Genomic DNA, 16,466 nt, shown 5'->3' with positions numbered 1-16,466 from the left:
GCCACACTTCCTTAACCAACATTTTTTTTGCTGAAGTGTTTTGTTATTTATTTTTACTTTTATTATTTTTGTTCAACTACAGTTGTCCCCATTTCCCCCCCATTACTCTCACCCACACTACCAACCCCCACTTCCCACCTTCAATCCTCCCCCACCCCCTTTTCTTTGTCCATGGGTTCTTTACAGCTCTTCCTTGATGACCCTTCCCCTTCTGTTCATTATTTGTGCAGTAGGGGCTGTTTGGAATAAAAAAAAACTATTTAGATTAGAAAACACTGACTGTAGTGATTGGCAGTATTTTTTGGGCAACTGCCATTGTCCAGTGATGGTCACCGTCAGCCTGTTACAGAAAACAAAGAAACTGGGAAGTCTCTGCACGGCTCTAGTGCGATGTCGGTAAACTTCTGCGCTTGTGTTTGTACATCTGGACCTGCTGTTGTGCCTGCTGTGCACATCCTGTCTTTTTCTCCTGATTAGCAAAGTCTAACTTATCTTTTAAATTTTCATCCAAGTATCATCCCCTTTGTTAAAAATAACCCCAGGAGTCCAGGCAGTTAGTGACTTCATCCTTGCACTCCCAAAGCACATGGTCCAAAAAGCTTGATGAATGACACAGTCTCAGGACCCATGCCATTTGGTTCACTAGCTGTGTGTTGAGAGTGAGGAATCTGCATTTTAATATGTACCTTCTGTGCTACTGGGGCACGTCAGATCCAGACTTCGAGAAACGCTAGCCTAGAGAGTCAATTTCATTTTTCTTTCTGCACTAGCGGCACTTTAGCCATCATTGAATGTATTCCTAGTGTGTATACACCTTACAGAGAAGTAATTCACCATTAACTTTTACCCACTACCCAGTTTTATACAAGGATCACATTATTCACAAGACTGTACTTAATGAGGCTCTCACATACCACAATTTAAAATTTGCAGTACTGACCCTGCACCACTTTCTCTGCTGTATTTTTTTCTGGTTCATTTATCACGTATAAATAGATTATATAATTTACTTATTTGTGTCATTTCTTTTCTGTCTTCCTCCAGTGAAGTATCAATGTTGAGAGGAGAGGGAATTTTGTGTTTCATTTACCCACATATCCCCAGTGTCTAGAACTGTGCTACTTACCTATGAAGTGAAAAAATTGTTGTTGAATTGGAGAAAATAAATGGCCAATTACGGGAAACTCTACCTGCAGACACAGAAACCACAGGGAATGGATCTGATTCATGCTCCACTAAGTCTTCCCTTTCAGCTAGGTACCAGCTGCTAAACAGAAACAGAAAGCTGCCTTTTACTGCCCTTTCTTTTAAAATCACTAGTAATAAAATTCTTTGAAAATTGTCTACAATGACTGCGATAGCTTGAGAGAACACTGTCTCTTCCCAGCCATAATTTCATGAACAACAATGCTTCCAGCCAGTCATTGTTCTGCATAACTTTTATTGAGATCTGTTTGCCTATTGAGGCCTGTATCCTTCCTCAGCTCTATCAAGTTAAAACTCCCCTATTCATGGTACTGCACTTGAGACAGCCATTTAGCTTACAGTGAAGGTCAAGGGCTGGCTATTGACTCAAGGGTGAGGTAGTGCTAGTTCACATTGCACAAGGTAATGGCACAAGGCAGTAGGTCTGTAACCCTGGCCCACGTTGCCTTCTAATAGAATTTGATAATTTTTTAAAATTCTATTTTTTAATGATGAATAGTAGTTGGAGTGTTATGCTTTGTACTGATTCATTGATGTTTACAAATTGAAAACTGAGCTTTAAATGGAAAAACATCTAGAAAAACATCTAACTTTCTAAAATTATTAGAAAAATTATTTTTATAACGGCATCTGCTTAGACATTTTAAAGTTTATAATTGAAATATAAACTGTTTCAAGAGATATATGTCTTCACCTTGTGCATGATCATTTATTTCTAAAAGTAGCTTTGATTTTCTGACTTTTTTCATTTTACTCATGGGTTTAGTATAGAATCCTATGCCTTGGTACTGATGTCATCTAGGTGCACTGACATTAAGACTCAATTCAGCCATTATTTCCCCGTTCTAAATGCTTTGAATCTAACATAAGTTAGGTACTGAAAAAAAATGATGACATCAGGATGGTGGAAGCAAAATTGTTTTTTTTTTTTGTCCATTTAGTATAAAATCTGTCATCTTTAGGCAGGAGATACAGTGTTTTGCAACTTCACACACATCTTCTTGGTTGGTCCTGTCACAACCTTCTAGTTAGAGAAGCCGTCACGTGATTCCTCGGGCTACAAATAGTGCCCACTTCCACTCTCACAAGTACCCTATAAGAGATTGTGCAGTCAGCTACACAGAATCAGGAGAGAGTTTATTAACTCTATGTTACATAAGAGCACTGAAACTCAGATTTTTCATTGTTGGTGCTTAATTGTTATTGATTTGTTTAGTGCTATGAATAAAAATGAGAGCAAAACTTTAGTTTCCTAACTTCTAGGTTACATGACATTTTCTTTGGACCAGAATTTAAAGTGTAAAAGAACTAGGCATTTAGTAAACTATTGCAAAGTCAAACTTTTTAGATGGTATCAGTATGATTAAATACTCGTGGGTCAATGAACAAGGAAACTGCATTTATAAAACACCCATTTTTGTCCTGTGGCATAACATTTGTTGCATAATTAAATTCCCACAACTCCCCCTAATTAACATCAGTGTGACTCTTTCTGTATTATAATGAGAAAATTGAGCTTCAGAGAGTTTACGTAACTTGCTCCAGGAGATGCATCTAGTAAATTACCCAACAAAGATCCAAACCTTGATCTGTCTGATTGCGAAGCCCGTGATACCCCGGAGCGCTTTAAGGCAGGAGGCTTACATGCACACCTGTGCATGCAAAGTACAGCCTTTTCAGTGCAGTCCTTAGAAACCATGTAATATCAATGATTGAGAGTTCACCAAAAATAATAAAGACAAAGAAATGGAAAGTAATCCAGCTAAAGTATTGCAGCTTATTGGTAAGGAGTACAATCCAAGTGTTTTGAATCTTTGTTAAGTGACCTTTACTCCTTATCAGGCTGCCTCCCCTGGAGTCCTGGAAATGGGTACTTTCAACAAAAACTATGGAACCAGCAACTACTGGCTTTCAGAAGCAGAGCCACTTAAGCTGGAAAACATCACTTTCAGAGTTGAGTCTGAGAAGAAAATCTGGCATTTAGGATTAGCAGTTGAAATTGGATTTTCACTGAATTTGTATTGCAGAGAACATGTTTGGGGAAGGACCAAGTATTCTACTTATTTTCTTTTACACTAATTAATACTCAAGGCAGTGTCTTTTGAGAGATAAACATTTGGTGGAATTTTTAATTTCTCATTAGAAGCATAACTGTAATAAAACCTATACCAACTTTTGAATCATAGACATCCACAACACAAAACATAGTATATTTTCTATGCCATACTAGAAAATCTCATCAGAATTTTTCTCAAGTAAATAAATATCTGTATATATCAGGGAGAGTTTTACAGGTGGTAGAGGCTTACAGATGATTTACCTGATTCAGAAAATCAAATGGAGCTGTTTACCCAGAGTTGTTGGGGAACATGGCTTATATTACCTACCTATGCTCACAGGGGACTGATAGATCCAAACGTCTGTTCATTCATTTTCTAGAAAACATAACTGGGGCTAAAACACAGACAAATTACTTGCTGAATTGTGTCAGAATCCTGCTGCTGAATTCTTGTTGCTTTGCATTTTTTTCCTTTTAGACTCTTTTTAGGCACTTCTTTTTGTATCATCTCCTCAAAATCCCTTTTAAAAAGTTTCATGGACTTACATTCCTTTTGGCCTTGGTGTATGACCTAGAATTCCCAAGGCATGCTGAAGCCAGAATTTAAAAAGATAAGAAAAAAGCAGGCAAGCGAGTTCAACAAGATGACATAATAAGAAGTCCAAGGCCCTGCCTCCTCCCACAGACGTATGGATTCAACAAGGATGCACAGAACTATCCCCTCTGTGAGAAATCCACAAACTAGTTCAGAAGTTCCTGCATCTCGGACCATGGTGGGCCCAGGTAGACCAAAGCTGGTAGGAACACTAGAGATAGGTTCTCCCTGTAAGCCCCGCCCCAACACAGCTCCCCGGATCAGGAGGAAGGAAAGCCCCAGCTCCAGTTTCTCCCTGGAGAGAGAAGGAAATCACCAGACCAAAATGTAACACAGGGTTTTCCTAGGGGCTGCTCAGAGTGCTGGTTTCTGTCATGTCTGTCTTGCAGTGCTCATGGGACCCAGGCTATGGTAGTGACCTGGGGACATTGAGCCTGACAGCGTCCTGAACCAGCAAGCTAGTACACACAACATGGCCCCACTCTCTGGCTTAGAGTGAGGCAAGTGGGTGAAAAAGAAATCCCACCTTTTAGCTTCTCCCTGGAGAGGGAAGGAGAGGACTGGACCATACATCCAATCTGATGGAGGTTGTCTATTAACCCAAAGAATTAGGATGAAGTTAATATAATGAGACTGCATACCAATGTCTCTGCACCTTTAATTGCCCTTCCCTGTTCTAGGCTTTAGTCACAGATAATATCAATGCAGTTTAGACTCAGTTTCTTTTCAGTCTGTCTTGCCCAGCAGTCCATCTTTTGCATCCTCCTAGCTAGCAGGATTATTTGACTACTAGGGAGACGAGAATTCTAAAACACTTCCTCAGGCATTCATTCCTGAATATGTACAATGAAGTTATAGATCTTACAGTCCATCAAACTGCAAGTATTTTTCCACAACTGACTTCTCAAGGATATTAGCAAAATGTTCCACCCAAAACTCGCAGCCTAAATTTCAAGCCTAGTATAATGAAACATGATTACATTGACTGGCAGCATGTTTAGGCATAGCTGAGTGTGGTGAGTGAGTTTCCATCTCTCTCCTGGAGGAATTGTGTCTTATGCTCATGTTGTCTAAAAATGTTGTATATTGACATTCTTACCTTCCAGTACTAACTGATAGTGTGTTCTGATAAACTGGAAAAGCCTCTGAGAAAAATGGGTAATATTCAAAGAGTTAAAAAAAGGAAAACCTATATTTGGAAAAAAAGTTGAAAATTACAAAGTATATCAAAGAGATGGTTATAAAATAAACAGAAGCCATGAATGTCTCCTATTCACATGCCTGCAATCATGTTTTTATATACAAGTGAGAAACTGAACAATGTAAGTACTGTTAACTCTGGAAATGTTCACTTTGTTAATAGGACATGATATATAAATTTTTGCCAAGATGAGACTTTATATATAGTGAAGTGTTCAGATTGTAAGTATGTACAATACTTGGATGAGTTTTGATAATACATCCACTCTCATAACCCACGATTTTATCAAGATAATCTATTACCCCAGAAACTGACTTTGTACTTATTTGCAGTCAACCTCTGATTCTCAAGGCATCAATTGTTGTAATTTTTGTAACCACAGATTAATTTCCTCTTTTTAGAATGTAATATACGTTTAATCGTCCAGGATGTACTCTTCTATATATGGATCTTTTAAAACACCAAAATTCTTTGAGAATCAACAATATTGTTGTGTGAATTGTTCATTTTTAATGTAATTTTGTTGAAAAGAGTAAAAGAAACAACGCATTGAGAAAAGTAAGGAGAGAAGACTGAGAGAAGGCAAGGAGAAGGAGAAGGGGAAGGAATGTGACAACCAGACAGGAGGCGTGCGAGAACACTTGCTTTCTGCCGGACCCCCAGGTGGGCATCCTCCTTCAATCGTCACTAATTGGGGAGGTTCTGAAATTGTCACCGATTTTCAGATGAGAACACTAAGTGAGAGCTTGGTTAAGTAACTTCCCCAGAATCACACATCTCCAGGCAGTCTGAGCTACAATTACACAGTATCATCTCCCAGAAATTACATTTCCACATCAGTTGAATTGAGATCTGTTCTCTTTTACATAATTTTGTAAATACTTTGTGATTTTCATTTTGATGTCCTGTTTGATCTAGCCCAGTTTTCAAGAAAGCAGTTAATTTTATGATGGCATTTTTCAGCTGAGTTTTCATTGCTCTTTTTTTTTTCTTTCCACAAGTTATTTTCAAGGAATTTTTATTTTGGAATGTTTTAGATTTACAGAACAGTTGTAAAATGGTATAGTTTGCATATGCCTCACAGCAATTTTTCTTCTTCTTAACACCTCACATTAGTATAGTACCTTGCCATAATTAATGAACCAGTATGACATCATTATTAACCAAAGTTCAGACTTTATTCAAATATCCTTCGTTTTCACTCAATGTCCTTCTTCTGTCCCAGGCTGCCCATCATGGGAAACATCACATTCAGCCAACGTGTCTTCTCAGGCTCCTCTGGGCTGTGACCTTAGGGGAAAAGCTTTCGGTTTCCACCCTTGAGTATGATATTAGCTGTAGCCTTTTCATTTATGGCCTTTATTACATTAAGGTAATTTCTATTGCTATTTGTTAGGGGTTTTATCACAGAAGGCTATAGAATTTCATCAAATGCTTTTTCTACATGTATTGGGACAGCCATATGATTTGTTGAAACATTAATATGGCTATTCCAGCTTTCTGTGATTAGTCTTAACAAAGTACCTCTTTCTCCATCCACTCATTTTATTCTATATGAGTCCTTATATTTATAAAGTTCTAGAAAATGTCTGGTGAGTCTTGCTCTTTAACCACAATATACTTTTTTTAAAGATTTTATTTATTTATTTTTTAGAGAGGGAAGGGAGGGAGATAGAGAGAGAGAGAGAGACATCAATGTGTGGTTGCTGGGGGTTGTAGCCTGCAACCCAGGAATGTATCCTGACTGGGAATTGAACCTGCGACACTTTGGTTCACAGCCCGCACTCAATCCACTGAGCTACGCCAGCCAGGGCACAATATACATTTTTAAATAATATAGGCCCACCTTCAAGTGATGCCACAGTGCTTCATGTGATGTGTAAGTAACAGTTCTCAGTTACTCTCTTTCGTCTTTCATGACATCTCACTTCTTTTCTTTCGTTTTTTACAGACTGTAATCACCCAATACACTGTTACTATTGTTACTTTCAAGTAACAGTTATCCTTTATCTCAATTAAGATTAATAAAAATAAAAGATTACTTTTCACCTTTATTTATTCCTTCTCTTACTCTTCCCCTTTATATGGATCCAAATTTTTGACATGCCGTTTTATATCTGCCTAAAAATACTTGCTTTTAAACATTTCTTAAAGGTCTGGTCTGCTGACAACTAATTCTGTTTTTGTTTGTCTGAAGAAGTCTTTATTATTCTTTCATTTTTGAATGATAATTTAACCAAATGGTATTCTAGGTTGGTAGATTTTTGTTTTAACAATTAAAATAGTTTTCTCTCTTCTTGCTTGGTTTCTGTCAAACTGTTCACTGTAATTTAGTCTTGTTCTTCTGTAGATAAGGTGTTTTTGTCTCTATTTTCTCAAAATTTTTATTTTTGTTGTCTGAAGATTGAAGATGATATACTGAGGTGGTTTTGTTGTTATTCTTGTTTTTTTTAAATGATGTTTTGTGCTCTGTGAGCTTTCTGCACCTATGGCTTGCTTTCTGTGATTAATTTGAAAAGTCCTCAGCTATTATTATTTCAAATATTTCTTCTACTCTGGCCTCTCTTTCCTTTTTTCATGGTTCAGTTGCACATACATTACAACTTTTTGTACAACATAAACCTAAGCATCACATTAAAAAATGCAGTCTCATTATTAGGAGCTATATAATCACAAGTGAAGAGTCCCAAAAAGTCTTCTATGTTGTTTTTATTTGGTTTTAATCCCATGGCTTTGTTTATATCTATACCTTTGGACAATGTTTTACAGCTTCCCATGGTCAAGGGACTTTGAGGCCAAGAAGGAAAGACCTGCTTATTGGATAAATCTCAGGCACTACCTCTTCACTCACTTCTTCACCCTATGACCCTCGCTCCCTTTGCCCATCGCTCCACAACGGATTGCCATTTTCCCCCTCATACCACCACAGCTCGCCCATGTAGCATTTTGATGTGAAGCAAACATTTGTGATATATTGTCTTTTTGCTTATTTTATTTTAAGGTATTAAATATTTACATTTAATATATATTTGATCATAGTTTCCATTATTTATTTACAGTGTGATATTTATGACAGAAATGGGGAAAAGGTGATTTTTACACAATGCTGTGCTTTTTCGCTGTATATTGAAAACAAATGTATCTGTCAATCAATTCTTTAGTAGCAAATGATTAAATAATTATTTTAGATGCCTTTTTCTTATACAGTGAAACATAGAGATGTTACAGAGATGTATTTGTGCATTTCAGAAATGTTGGGGGAATGAGATAGGCTTTTTCCATGACCATTTTTTTTTTCTACTTTAAGGCAGGGATCCTATATGTATCAGCAGTCTAAGAGGTCAGAAAAATGTTCGTGTTTGTGGTTTTTGTTATTCCTTGTTGATGCTACCAGAGTGATTATAGGTGAACTCCTTAAAATGCAAATTGCTGGGTGCGGGGCATGGATGGGAAGGGCTTGAAATGAAAAGGCAGCATCACACGTGGTTGTTCCGAGAAGCCAACAGTGTTGTCTCTCATGAGAGTGCTATGTAGACTCAGACTGCAATAAAGTGCTAGCTGTTGTTCTAGCTGCTTTGTAAGAAGAATCTCAGTACACTTGATAACATCTTTTCTAGTTAATTCTGACTACCTTCCAGTTAGTACCGTAGTAGAAAATTTGGAATGAAGGAGAAATGATTTGACTTATTTTAAGTTAGAATTGGCAATTGAAACATTGGCAATACCAGTTATGATCTTCTTTATGAGTGTTGAGACTTACTGTGTGATCAACACTGAGGTTTCACCGATTTCACTAGGTTGCCAAACTGCAGTGGAACACAGCCGCCTCATACTTTCAGGAGTGGTGGCTGCTTCTTGTGGCTTCTTTTCTGTTCCAACGGTGAGTGTGTTGTTGACCGGAGTCCTTATGACTCATGAACCTAAAATATTTACTATGTAGTCTTTTACAGAAAGTGTTTATCTAGACCCGAGTAAGAAAATAGAGAGACTGTTATATATTATTTATTAACCTCAGAACGCACATCCTGAAATAGAGTAAATTATATAAAACCATTATCAAAACCTATAAGCTCGACGTATTCTAGATACAAACTGACTGGCGTATAAAAATTTTAACACAAAACCACTTTCCTATGCATGAAATCCAAGAGTACCTAATTTTTAAGGCTTGCTATAATACTGCTTTCTCCATAATGTTTTATGACTTAAAAGCTGATGATATACAGAGGAAAGTGTCAATTTCAGGCTGTTTTCTTTACATTTGCATAATATTTATAATATAAATTATTGATTATATGCAAATATAAAACTGAAGGTCATAGAAACTTCAGTGATTCAATAGACTTCTATTTCTATTTGGCTGCCTAAAACACTTTTCTTTGGGGGGAGCCTCTCCTCTGCTGGGGCAGTTAAACATTTGTCCCCAGATGACTCATGAGAAGAGTAAAGACGTAGCCCAAGCAGGGGCTCCTCAAAGTTCTCCTTAGGAACTGATGGGAATGTTGGTGCAGACACAATTGCCTCTTTTCTATGGGATCACAGGCTGTAAGGACATTATAAGCCTAGGGCTTCTTGTGGTTATTTTTGCCTGAGATTGAACCTACCTGTGTAACAAGCAGAGTAAAGAGATGAAAGGGATGGGATCTTAATGCTCTCATGTAAGTCTCTGAATGTAACCATGTCCAAAGTAACCTTGAACTTTCTACTTACATCACTCAATAAAGTCCATTCTTTTAATTAATCTAGTTGGGTTTTTTTCTTTTGCAATTTAAAGATACCCAATTAGTTGAGAAATCATTACCAGAGTTTAAGGCAAATTTTTTTCATTGTGTGTTTATGTTATTCTTCATATGTGTTATTTTTCAAAATAGATCTAAATATATATAGTTATTTATTTATCTTTCCTTTGCAGTGATAGACAATATCTTCACATTAGAACAAACTAACTCAATGACATGATGTATATGAAATAATTTATTGCAATGTTTTCTATGGGATCCCAAAATACAATTTATACAGATGATTTTAAAGTGTGCACATGAGGATGGCCCTCAATGACTTAGCTCTGAACTGTAAACATGACCAGAAATTTCAAATGTCATTAATAGCAAAGGCTGTGACTATAGTTTCCTTGTCCCCACAATAAAGCATGATCTCCCCATAGACAGAATGCAGAGAATCAGACCTGGATCTAAAATCATATTGCTTCAGTCATGTGGATAATAATTCCAAATAGCACAGTAATTTTTAAATATAATGTTATTAAAAAGTATGTGAAGGTATTCTTAGTCTAAGTCTTCTTAAAGGCTATAAAGAAGTATTTTCAAATATCCCCAGAGCTGAAGAAGCTTATAATTTAGTTTTGGAGCCCTGGCTGGCGTAGCTCAGTGGATTGAGCACGGGCTGCGAACCAAAGTGTTGCAGGTTCAATTCTCAGCCAGGGCACATGCCTGGGTTGCAGGCCACAGCCCCCAGCAACCGCTCATTGATATTTCTCTCTCTCTCTTTCTCCCTCCCTTCCCTCTCTAAAAAATAAATAAATAAAATCTTAAAAAAAATTTAGTTTTGGAGAGATGTTTATAGACAATAACCAAATGAAGCAGGCAAAGTGGGAAGTTGTCTCATGGTGTAATTTCATCTGTGTTCAAGGAAATCCCTGCTCCAAACAAAATGTTCAATAACCTGGACAAACTTTGATGTACTAACTCTATTTCTACAGAAGTCAAGGTTTAAATGACAAATGACTTAGGAAGTGGTATGTTCTGACTCACCAGCTCATTGAGATGTAGGTGATTGATGAGGAATTTTCCCCTTAATAAAATTGCAAAGAGGTCAAGGGTAAAATTAGAATGAAGCTGAAAACAGTTAGCTTTAAATCACATTTTTGTCCAAGGAAGACCCAATTACTAAGAATAATACAAGAGCAAATGCCAGCCAGATTATGGAACCAGGACTTAAGATCCATTTTTATAGAAAAAGAGACAAAAATCATATATATGTGTGTGTATATATATATATATATATGCAATTAAGAAAAATTTGGTGCAAAATAGACAATAAATAAAACTGTGACATCACTAATTAAAGGGAAAGAAAAAACAGCAAAACCAGACAGTGATTGTAATCTCTTTCCCCAAAATCTGCCTCCGAGAGGACCAGTCAGATTTTTCTGGAAAGCAACTAAAAGTCATAAAAGATATCCTGAAGGTCTGAGGCTCACTGGAAAAATGACAGAGCAGCGTTTTGGTTGAAGACCACGTCTCCCTAGTGAGTCAGTGTCAGAAACTGGGGTGGGACAGGGCCCCCGACCCAGCAAGGTGAAACCCACAGCTCGCCTATGTTCTCCATCCTTAAGAGGCCATTGCCTCCTTCTCCAGCCCTCGTTGCCCTGTGGAGAGATTCATGCTTCCAGGCCAACCTGCTAGTCCCACTTGGTTTGCATGGAAAAAGCAAGGCTTGCCTAAGGTCCCAAGGTGAAAGCTAAAAATAGGAGCACAGCCACCATTATAAATCTCTCTGGGTTCCTATTAAAAATGTTCTTTAAATAGATCATATTTTAAAAATGCTTATGTTTTGGTCTCAGAAGAATTTCCCATCAACTCCTTTTTTGCTTCTTGCCAATTGACAGAGAAAGCTGTATTTGTACTATGTTAAATTTTTAAGGGCATATTCTAATCATTTCAAGAAAGAAAGAGAAATTCCTGAATATATATGTATAGATATTTTTGGCCTCCCTTTTATGAAATGGCTGGTGTATAGTAGATACTAAAGCAAGCATAATTTATTAATTTATATCCATGACTTGACATATAGATGTATCCCTATAGAAATGAAATGTTGATAACAGCATATTAAAACTTCAAATAGGCCTAAGTAAAAGTATATAAGGAATGTTTTCTGTTCAATATTGGGTAGCAAACCATTCAAACAGTGAAAGAACTGGAAAGTAAAATAAAGAAATAAAATGAACATTGGACAAGTGTGCTAGAAAAATCTTTTCTAGTATGTAAATATACATGTCTATTTAGATGAAAGTTTTAATTCTAACTATATATTCAATAATAATAACTGAACATGATCACTAAGAAAACTTCCACCTAAGATTGCTTGCTGCTCCCCTGGCTTCCAACTCATCTCTCAGCATTAATTTGGAAGTCACTGTTTGAAATTTAGCATAAAAATATCAGATTCCTTTGACCCCCTTTTTAATTGGCCATACTGAATTTGCAATCCTGACATTTTTTAATTGTTTTCCTTAATTACTTTAAACTTGAACTTGAAAATGTATCTAGGACTATACAGAATTCCTTGAGCAATTTAACTTCCTTCTTTTTCTAAGAATGCAAAAACCAGATGCTTGTACTAAAAGTAGCCTTACTTTACAATAGAAATTAATTCAATCACAAGCCAGTGCAGGACGATGTCCTAAATGAGACAAAGTCTGGCTGAGGGATTCCCTGCTATCTTTACTTATTTATTTCAAATATGTTATCTTACAATTACAAAGATCATGTTCTTACATTAACCCAATATGATTAAGAGCAAAAGTGATGGAGCTACATGTGTTCCTACAATAACAAGTCAGAATAAGCTAAACTCCTGCATTCTGTTGCTTACTAACTCCCATAGCCACTGGCATGTATCTGAAATGGAGCTGACTAGCTTTTTTGTTCAGTAGATGTATGTTAACTAATGTCTTGAACCTTATGTTATTTATTGTATTAAGGTTGTTTTATGCAACTTATTTTGCTTACATTCTGAAATAGAAGCCCTATTAGTTAAAGATTACTATCAATCCTATTTTATAGATGAAATAATTTAGGATTATCCAGAGTATTGGATTCATTTTATGTTATTAAGGTCTGAGCCTTAGCCTTGATATCTGATTGGAGTGGCCCTGAGAACAGCTTGCAGTCCTCCTACATCATGAAGACCCATCTCTTTGTGGTAGATTGAATGGCTGGTCCTAACCCACCACTCAGCTGTAAAAGAATGATTCTTCTATATTCTTCTCTGCCCACGACTTCCCGGTTATTGAAACATACTTTCTTATCACTTGAAGTTGGCCTTGGACCTGTGGTTTGATTAAGCCAGTGGGATAGTAGCAGATGTGAAGTGAGCAGAAACTTGAAGTGTGTTCAGAAGTAAGGCTTGTGCTTTTGTGCTTTGTTCATTAGAAGAACACAGGCTAGACAGCCTCCACAGTTCAGCCTAGAGCTAGTACATTTCTCCACAGACTAAAGCCAAACCTTCCCAGCTGACCAACCTATATGAGCTGAATAGCTTATTATTTTAAGCCATTAAGTTTTGGGCAATTTATTAGGCAGGACTATTGTATCAATAACTGACTAATATACTGCTATTGTCATCACCTGCTGATTTGATTTGATTTTGTTTTTGCAGTGTCAAACTCTTAGCTCTGCTGAGGGAAACAAGGAAAAGGATTTGGGCCTGTGATTTTATAGATGTATCAGTGTTTTTCTGGAGAACTAAACTTGGTATTACCAGGTGATGTTTAATGTTTCTTAAAATAAAAGTAAGAAAATCTGATATGCATACAAAGAGGGACCCAAAAACCCCACAATGTATTTATAAAAAATTGTGTATTTATTCTTACATGTTTTTACTTCAGTCCCCTTCGAAGTGCTCTTTGTTTGATGCAATACACTTATCAAGATATTTTTTTCCTAAGAACCTTGAAACACCAATCCAAAAGAACCTATGCACCCCAATATTCATAGCAGCATAATTTACAATAGCCAAGTGCTGGAAGCAACCTAGGTGCCCACCAGTAAATGAATGGGTCAAAAAACTATGGTACATTTACACAATGGAATTCTATGCAGCAGAAAGAAGGAAGGAGCTCCTACCCTTTGTGACAGCATGGATGGAGCTGGAAAGCATTATGTGAAGTGAAATAAGCCGGGTGGTGAAAGACAAATACCATATGATCTCACCTTTAACAGGAACCTAAACAACAAAACAAACAAATAAGCAAAATATAACCAAAGACACTGAAATAGAGGACAGGCTGACAGTGACCACAGGGGAGAGGGGAGGGAATTTCAGGGGGAAAGGGGAAGGGTTTACAGGAACAAGTATAAAGGACACATGGATAATAACAAGGGGTAGTGGTGGAAATGGGAAGGAGGTGGGGAGGGCTGGGGGGTGGGCTGGGTTGGGAGTAAAAGACAGAAAACTGTACTTGAACAACAATTAAAATAAAATAAAATAAAATAAAGATATTTTTCCACTGCTCAAAGCAGTTTTCGAATGTATTGATTTTGATGCCTTTTAGTACTTCTGTTGTTTTTTTTGTTTCACTAGTTACACATTGGCAAAAGATTTCCTTTTGAGGACTTTTTTCAGCTGGGGAAACAAACAAAAATAGTAGCCTGGGGCAAGACAGGGTGAATAGAGAGGGTAGGTAGGGTATGGGGGTCAGGCTGTGTTTGGTCAAAAACTGCTGAACACTCAGCACAGTGTGGGCAGGTGCACTTGAAAATCACCCATCATGAAATGGGCAAACATGCTGAAAGAGTCTTCAAAAAAAATTCACTGAAGTCAAACACAGCCCCTCACGATAATGCCAGCTGATACACTGATACAGCTGAGTTCCTAAACACTCACCTAGTGGGGGAAGCCTGCACTACAAGGAGCTCACCCTCAAGAAGATAACTTTCATTTTTGGGGGAGTACTGCCTTGTATTAATTTCCAGGTACTGTGCTAAGCATTTTATAAATGTAAACTCAACATAAATATGTTGTTGCTTTTTACAAATGAGAAGGTTGAGGATTAGAAAGGCTAAGTGATTTACCAAAGGCCACAGGACATTTAAGAAAGGGAACTGAGTCTAAACTTAGGTAAACTTTTACAAATCCAGAAACTGTTAATCACTAGGTTGTAATTCTTCAAAATGAAAAGCACTCCAAAGGAGAGACAGGACAGAACAGAAATATTGGGATTCTTTCTAGAATTCATATGTGGTCAAATCATAGCAAGATTTTTTTTTTTATGAAGAGGAAAACCAGTGTGCCTTCTTTGACAATGAAATCTGTAGCAGTGATCCTTATAACTTTATTATTTCAAAAATAACCTATAATTAAATAATCGTAGTAATTGTAGCATTTATTATTTATTAAATATATTTTTATATTTATGTAGATAATCAAATTAACCCTTACATTTTATATTATTTATAAAACTGTACCTTTTAGGAGGGTATTTGCTGTAATAGTTTATTTTATTCTTGAAAGAATGTCATTCTAAACCTTTCATTAGAACATTTTTCATCCTCTACCATCTAATGTATATTACGTATAGCATTTGGTGTATATAACATGTAGCATTATATTTCACAGTGATTGTTTGTGGTGAATATTTAAGCTATTTATTAATTTTGTATTACTCCTGGGAAAAACAAATAAAAGTTACTTCCTTATACATCTGGTGCCATTTCGGAATTGGATACTAAGGGGGCTAGTTGGTAATGGAAAAAAAATACAATAAAGATTAAATTTTAAAAGTTCCAATCTATTCTTTGTAATAACATTATATTTGAAAGACATTTTAAAATATTGGACAGAATATTTCTATAGAAAGTCAGCAAAAGGAATAGTTGTGTACATTTTGCATCAAAGTAGGCAATATTCTAAGGTAGACAAATTTTCCAAATCAGACACTAATGTCCATTTTCTATTCTCTACATGATAAAACTTTTTTTAAAGTATAACTTAAAGTGATGCTTTAATTTCAGTAACTTCGTTTGGGAAAGTCACTGGTACTTCTTTAAATGGTGTTGATTTCCCAGTGGCACACATGTCACTACAGCTTTCGGAAACATTCCTTGCCATACGTTCTCCATTTGCAGAGATTTAATATTATCTAATTTTTGGCTTCTTGTCTGAAAACTGTATTTATTTTCTTCATGAAACACATAATTTGCAAACTTTTATTGAAATATATAATCTATATAGAAAAGCATACACATTATAATAAACATGTTGACCAATGGATTCTCACTAAGTGAGCACATTAGTGAGAATGTGTATAATCATGTTTGCCCAGTGTGTAAACCATGTTTGACCATGTGTAACCAGTGTTTGTATGAAGAAACAGAACATTCCCTGTACCCAGGGACCCATTGAAGCCATTACTACTCCTTGTGGTAAACTTTGTCCTGGTTTTTCTCATTTTTCTACCTTTTAAAAATTGCCTTGTAAGGGTTCTTTATGTATTCTGGACATAAATATTTTGTCCGGTATAAGTCTCCAAAACTTCTTCAACATATGACCTCCATTACACTCTCTTAATGGTGTCTTTGGATGAACAGCAGCTCCTAATTTTAATTTATTGCAATTTTATCATATTTTTCTGTATGGTTAATGCTTTTTTGTAGTGTCTG

The sequence above is a fragment of the Phyllostomus hastatus genome, unplaced genomic scaffold (genome assembly GCF_019186645.2).
Source record: "Phyllostomus hastatus isolate PE091 unplaced genomic scaffold, TTU_PhHast_1.1 phas_scaffold_78, whole genome shotgun sequence".
NCBI lineage: Eukaryota > Metazoa > Chordata > Mammalia > Chiroptera > Phyllostomidae > Phyllostomus > Phyllostomus hastatus.
Note: the sequence above shows the minus strand (reverse complement) of the source record.